This window comes from Dromiciops gliroides, chromosome 6, assembly GCF_019393635.1.
Source record: "Dromiciops gliroides isolate mDroGli1 chromosome 6, mDroGli1.pri, whole genome shotgun sequence".
Taxonomy (NCBI): domain Eukaryota; kingdom Metazoa; phylum Chordata; class Mammalia; order Microbiotheria; family Microbiotheriidae; genus Dromiciops; species Dromiciops gliroides.
This window is the reverse complement of record NC_057866.1, coordinates 30,770,921-30,778,411: the sequence shown is the minus strand read 5'-3', so window position 1 is coordinate 30,778,411 and position 7,491 is coordinate 30,770,921.

Sequence of the window (7,491 nt, the reverse complement as noted above, 5' to 3'; positions counted from 1 at the left end):
GCAATAATTCCTATTTTAAGCTTTCAGGAGGTTAATACACAAAATGCTAAAATAAGAAGCATTAGTGATATTGTTGAACAAGCATTTCACCTTCACTTCAGCTTTACACTGTCTAAACAACTCCCAGAACAGCTAGATGATTGATACAGTGTATAGGGCACTGGGCCTAGAGTCAGGAAGACTTGAGTTCAAATTTGGACTCAGACACTCACTAGCTACCATTTAACTGGGTGAGTCATTTAACTCTGTTTGCCTCAGTTTCCTCATGTGTAAAATGAGCTGGAGAAGGAAATGGCAAACCACTCCAGTATTTTTGCCCAGAAAACCCACGACTTTGAAAAGGATTGGATATAACTAACCATAATATTTGAAAGTAGGGAGGAGTAGGAAGGGGGGATGTAGTCACCTTTGTAGCATAGCTAGCATACCATAATTTCCTCATGTAACCATATGCTCCCCAAAAGTCTATCCCTCAGGGTTGCTTTTTGGTCACCTCTAATAAGAAAGAGAAACCCAAAACCAAAGGGAAAACCAAAGGTTTAGAATCCCAGATTTAGATTTCCTTTGATGAGCCCAAGTTCACATGTAAATAGTTACCATTTCTCCCAGAGAGGTGTGTTGTAGACTTGCCTACCTATCACACCCCAACCACACATATTCTAGAAGAGGAAGAAAGGAAGTCACCAGAAGGCATGTCACTCTTTTTAGAGTCTACCAAGTTGGATGCTTTTTCCTGATGCAGTGGGCAATCTTCTGACATAGCTTTCTCGAAACTCTATCCCAGGTGAGTTGCTGAAAAGTTCCCAATCTGCATCTCTGGAAGTTCTTTCCTGTGAAAATTTATCCTACATAGATGACATCCCAGGTCTAGTTGGAAAATTGGTGATGATGATGATGCCACCAAGTCACAATAAAGCAATTGTTGCTAGTTCTCATCCATATTTTACAGCTGATGTTCCTAAAGCACAAGTTTGACAAAACCCTCTCTCTTGCTCAAGTTTCCTCAGTGGTTCCCTATTATATCCTCTCCTAACCCCATGCCTTTTTACATATCATCCTACATGAATAGAATGCATTCTTTCCTCATCTCTAATTTTTCTCATGGTTATGCCACTAAACATTGATGGTCTTGTGGTAAAATAATGGAATTTGGCAGATGCCCAGGGGTCCGACTTGATTGACTTAGTAGTGTTTGAATTGGGTGTGAATGAAGAACTACTAAGTACCCACTTAAAGGTGATTAGATTTTAGCCACACCTGGCCTGCTCTGTTAGCCACCTAGTTTAAATTTAGCCAACCCTAAGGAGAGTGTGTTCTCAGAGGCTATGGACTGCAACATCAACAGGAGACTGCTCTCAGCCAATCAACTTGAAGAACCTCCCATTTCTGGGAGGAGGACAGGAAGTAGGAAGCAGAGGCTGGCAGATGGGATCTTTTTCTTTTGGTTCGAGACATAGGCTTGGTGGCAGGACTTCTCGTGGGCTGTTAGGAAAGCTAGGATTTCCATGCTATAAGGAATCTGTTCTCAATCTTTCTCTTCACTATCATATCTTTTAATAAACCCTTAAAAGCCTAAACTCTTGGTGAATTTATCAGTGATTTTAGCCAGTTTCCCCAAAAAACTGGGGGGGGGGGACAGATTAGAACCCACATTTAGTTTTTTAAACAACAGTCTCTTTTTCCCCAGTTCATCCTGTGTCTTGCTTATCTGTGTAAATGATATATCCACCAAGAGAAAAGATACTTCTTGAGAGGAAACTTAAATTTCTTTTTCTTTAAATAGTATTTTTTCCAATTACATGTAAAGACAATTTTAACATTCATTTTTTTTCAAATTTTGAGTTTTAAATTTTCTTCCTCTCTTCCTCCTCTATATTCTCCCTAAAATATTAAGCAATTTGACATAGGTTATATATGTGCAATCATGTAAAATAGATTTCCATATTAGTCATGTTGTAAGGGAAAAAACAGACCAAAAAGGGAAAAAAAAGCATGAAAAAATTAAGTGAAAATAATATGCTTCTATCTGTATTCAGACTATATCAGTTCTGTCTCTGGATGTGGATAGCATTTTCTATCATGAGTCATTTAAAACTTGGATCATTGTATTGCTGAGAATAGCTAAATTATTCATAGTTGATCTTCACACAATGTTGCTGTTATAGTGTATAATGTTCTCCTGATTCTGCTCACTTCACTTTGTATCAGTCCACTTAAGTCTTTCCAGGTTTTTCTGAAATCTGCCTGCTTGTCATTTTTTGTAGCACAATAATATTCCATTACAATCATATACCACAACTTGTTTAGCTATTCCTCAATTAATGGACATCCCCTCAATTTCTAATTTTTGCCACCACAAAAAGAGCTGCTATAAATATTTTTTGTACATGTACCACCTCCTCTCCCCTTTTTCTATCTCTTTAGGATATAGACCCCATAATGGTATTGCTGGATCAAAGGGTATAAACAGTTTGCCTTTTGGGTATAGTTACTTCTTTTTTCCCCCCTATTTCTCCCCAGGTACTATCCAAGGACCTAAGATAGGTACTATCCAAGAAGCTTACACATAGTTGTTGCTTAAGAAATATTTATTGAATTAGATTGGATGACAAAAGGGAGACTTAGAGAACTCAAATGTCTTAGGATCATAGATTTAGACATAGAAGAGTGCAGGTAAGAATTTCTTAGCATTTTTCCAACAAATGGCAGTGACTTCCAGTTGCCCTGAGGGGAAAACACAATCTCCTCTAGTTGGAATTTAAAGGCCTTCATTATCTGATTCTAAATTGTCTTTCTTATTATATAAACTCCCCATTGCAGGCAAAGTGGCCTGTAAACTTTTGCCTCTCCCATCCCTAGAATGTTCTCTTTCTTCACCATTATCTCTTACAATTCTTGTTTCCATCTAATATCAGTCTTCCCTGAGTCCCCCAATTGTTGTTTTTCTTTCCTCATCCCTAGAAATTATTGTACATATAATTTATTTATTCATCTGCAGATTTATTCTGACTTTCCAATAGTGTATAAATTCTCTGAGGGAAAGTAGTCAAATTTTTGGTTATATATCCCCTTTCACAATGCATAATAATCACAATAGATGTTAAATTAAAGTAAGACCATAGATTGTAGCGTTAGAAGAATACTTAGAAGACAACCCCTTCATTTTACTGATAAGGAAAGTGAAGCAGAGAGAGGTAAGTGACTTACTCATGGCCACAAAGGAACTAAGAGCCTGAAGCATGATTCAAAGTCAGGTCTTCCTGAGTCTAAGTCCTGGGCTCTATCCCTGTAATACCCCCCAAACTCATTCATAATAGAATCTCACTGCCTAGTGTAGGGGCCAAATTTAATATGAGGAGAGTTAATTGGGTGGCTTGCCATAATATTGGGGTTCAAAAAATAATGAGGGACCCCTAGGTCTGAAGTTTTCTCTCTTCCAAACTGCCTGGTGACAGAATGCTCCGCTTAGCCTTACTTTCCTCATTTGCCTCAAAGATATAGGTGGCAACTTTTTAAAGCTTTTCTATAGTATCTCTCCAGCAGGAGGCGTCATTCCAATTCCCAAAGTCCCCCCTGTGCTTCAAGTGAAGAAGCATAGTTTCCTAACATAAGCAATAACATTACAGATGCTTATGACTAACTAAATAAAGGGAATGAAAAGAAAGAAAAAGAAATTGAGCGACGCATTGACAAAGGGTAAAGGGGATACTCACCTATTAGCAGGTGGACATCACAAGCAGAAAAACTAAAGGGGGTGTTCCCCTTTAGTAAGTGGACATTATAAACAGCATATACAATGTGGAATAGAAAAACAGGGAAATATCCATTTAAGTCTTTGGAAGTCTTTTCTCAGATGATTCTTGGGATGTCCTCTGGGTGTAGTTGTGGAATAGAAGTCTCTTCAGATGTTTCAGATGTGTGGATGCTGGTAATCAACCAGGAAAATTTCTTACAAAATTGAGCTTAACACAACTTTAAAATAGCTTTGTCAATAATCAAATCAAACAATGAGAGTTCTCAAAAACATGTCTAAGGAAATTCAGAATCTTAGTTGTTACACATAAAACATATAATAAAACAAAAATTGAAACATTCTCTAAAACAATATTACTACACTCCTCTAAAACTTAATATTGCTACACTAGGTAGAAAGAATCTATTAAAATGTGAATGGATAATTCTCATTTTTCTATATATATATACACTGTTCAATGTTTTGCTTCCTTTCTTGTTTCTCTCCACCCCCCCATCCTATTTTCATTTCTATTAGTGACCAATTAGCCATAAAATTATTCATAATAGCTTGTTTAGGTGTGTTTGCTGTGATCTAATTATTTTCTCAACTTGTTTTCCTTAAGTAAGAAGAATCATATGTGAGGTAGCATTAGCCCATTTACAAACAGGACTTTTCTTTGGACATTCTGATAACTTGATACCATGAATCCTGGTTCCAAACTGATTTTCTCTGACAGCAGTGACACTGAATCATGTGTCATCTTTCTTTTGGGGCAGCTAGGTGGCACAATGGATAAAGCACCAGCCCTGGATTCAGAAGGACCTGATTTCAAATCCGGCCTCAGACACTTGACAAATACTAGCTGTGTGACCCTGAGCAAGTCACTGCCCTGCAAAAAAAAAAAAAAGAAAAAAGAAAGAAAATACATGTGCCTTGGGGAATGAGACCACCCAAATGAAAACTATGGACAGCTGGACAGCTGGACAGCCATTTATTAGAAGTTTCTAGTGAAGAATGAAGTCCTTCCTGAAAAGTGGAGACCATTGATTAGATTTTTTTTTTTTTGCAGGGCAATGAGGGTTAAGTGACTTTCCCAGAGTCACACAGCTAGTAAGTGTCAAGTGTCTGAGGCTAGACTTGAATTCAGGTCCTACTGAATCCAAGGTCAGTGCTTTATCCACTGTGCCACCTAGATGCCCCCATTGATTAGATTTTGCATTGGATGAGTTCCTATCCCTCCCAAATAATCTTCCAATCTTAATTTATTTTCTTTGGTGTAACTGTAGTCAAGGTCCCTCAAAATGAAAAACAAACACAGCATCATTATATTTTGGTGTCAAATTCAAGCTTGTTTCAAAATGAAAAATAGTGGGAGAATAGGAACTCATTCTTTTTTTACCTATATATTGTCTCTGAAATGCCCATTTTGTTGTTGTTGTCATTGTTATCATTTCTTTGTTTATTTTGGGGGTGGTAACAAAAAGCATAATTAAGCTAGTTGGTTATCTAAATTTATGGAATTAGTGTGGTTGTTAGGGCAACACTTTATAGACTTTAGAGTACCATAAAATATGTGATTACAACTGTTATAATTTTAATCAATTAGTTAATATACATTTCTTAAGTATGTACTATATGTTAGCAAGTGTTCCTGCTTGCCATCATCCATGAGTATTTCACTTCCATATTATTGAGCTCTGAAATTCCTTTATCTGATAATAATTTTTTTAAATCATTCTTCTTTACAACCCCTAACCCTTTTCTTCATCCTCACCACAATCTCCAATTGCTCTACTTCTCATTTCTTTCCCAGACCATCTCCCCATGTACTGATTGCACTCTCTTCCTTTCCCAAGGCTCAGTGCTGGGTCCTTTTCTCTATATATAGTATGTTGCTTGGTGAACTCATTAGTTCCCATGGATTTAATTAACATCTCTATGTAGATGGCTTTCTGAACTATTTATCTAGCTCTAATCTTTTCTTGACCTCCGGTCTTGTATCTCCAAATGCCTATTAGCTCAAACTTGATGGTGTGGACTCTTAAATTTGACATGTCCAAAACTAAATTAATTCTTCTTCCCCCACAACCCTCCCTTCATCCTAACTTTCTTATTATTTTGGAAGGTACCACTCCTCTCAGTTCACAAACCTAGGCAGCGTTCTTTACCCCTTCACTCTCTCTCATCACCCTCTCCCATATCCAATCTGTTGCCATGTCCTATAAATTTACTCTTGCAACAGCTTTCCTATTTACCCACTTCATTTCTCTGTTACCATCACCTTTAGAGTATAGGCCTACACCATGACTATTTGCCTGCTGGTTGGTATGCCTGACTCAAGTCTCTCCCCACTCCGTTCCATTTTCCACTCAGTTATCAAAATTGTCTTCCTAAAGCTCAGATCTGACTATGTCACTCTCATAATCAATAAACTTCTGTGGCTCCCTATTACCTCCAGAAGTGAAAAGAATATTTCCCATTTGGCTTTTGAAGTTCTTCATAACTTGTCACCCTCCTAGATTTCTACTCTTCTTATACCTTACTCCCCACCAACTACTCTTCTATGCAGTGATGCTGGTTTCCTTGCACAAGACAGTATGACTTCCAGCACCATGCATTTTCATTCACTTACTAGCTGTGTGATCCTGAGGAAGTCACTTAACCCCCATTGCCCTGCCAAAAAAAAAAAAAAAGATTAAAGAAAGTTCTATTGTTTCTTCATTAAAACAATAATCTTTCGTTATCATCAATGATTTAATTATTATTAAGCTCCTTAAATTTTATAAATTTTTAAATGTTTCTTTAAAAATGTAACCATTTTGTACATTCTCTAGTGGAATTAAATATTACAGTGGAAATAGAACAAAACCATGAGTCAGGCATCCTCAATTCTAAAATCAGAATTACCATTACATAAGTTACTTCACTCTGTGGGCTTCACTCATAAAACAAAAGGGTTTAATGAGAAAAATCACTAAGATCTCTCCCCATTCTATTAGTCTAAATTCCTAGTTTGGGTTCAGAGGTGTTCCACACAGTTTATAAGAGCCAAATTGCTACATTTTCAGTGTGACCATTTACACTTTAGAAACTGGCAAATGCTACAAATCAGGGACTGATTTATTGTGTTGTTGGCTGCCTAGACTTAAGAAAGTGATAGATAAAAGGTCAATAATGCAGATTAAACTTAAAGGAGTGCTCTATCTTTTTAGTGTTTTGTTGTTGTTGTTGTTGTTCTTTTTGTTTTTTTGCTTTGGTGCAGGGCAATGAGGCTTCAGTGACTTGCCCAGGGTCACACAGCTAGTAAGTGTCAAGTGTCTGAGGCCGAATTTGAACTCAGGTCCTCCTGAATCCAGGGCCAGTGCTTTATCCACTGTGCCACCTAGCTGCCCCCCCCCTCCTTGCTCTACCTTATTAAAGAGTCACATGTTAAATATTTTTTACCACACTTCTGTTGTTGTTCAGTCATTTTTCAGTCCCATTTGACTATTTGTGACCCCATTTTCTTTGCAAAGATACTGGTGTGGTTTGCCATTTCCTTCTCCAGCTCATTTTACAGATGAGGAAACTGGGGCAAATGGGGCTAAGTGACTTCTCGTTTCATAAAACTAGTAAGTGCCTAAGACCAGATTTGAACTCAGGAAGATGAGTCTTTCTGACTTCAGGCCCAATGCTCTATTCACTATGCCACTACACTTTTAGTTAGACTTATTTCTTCTTTCTTTCTTTATTTATTAATGTCAAAGTATCCACAA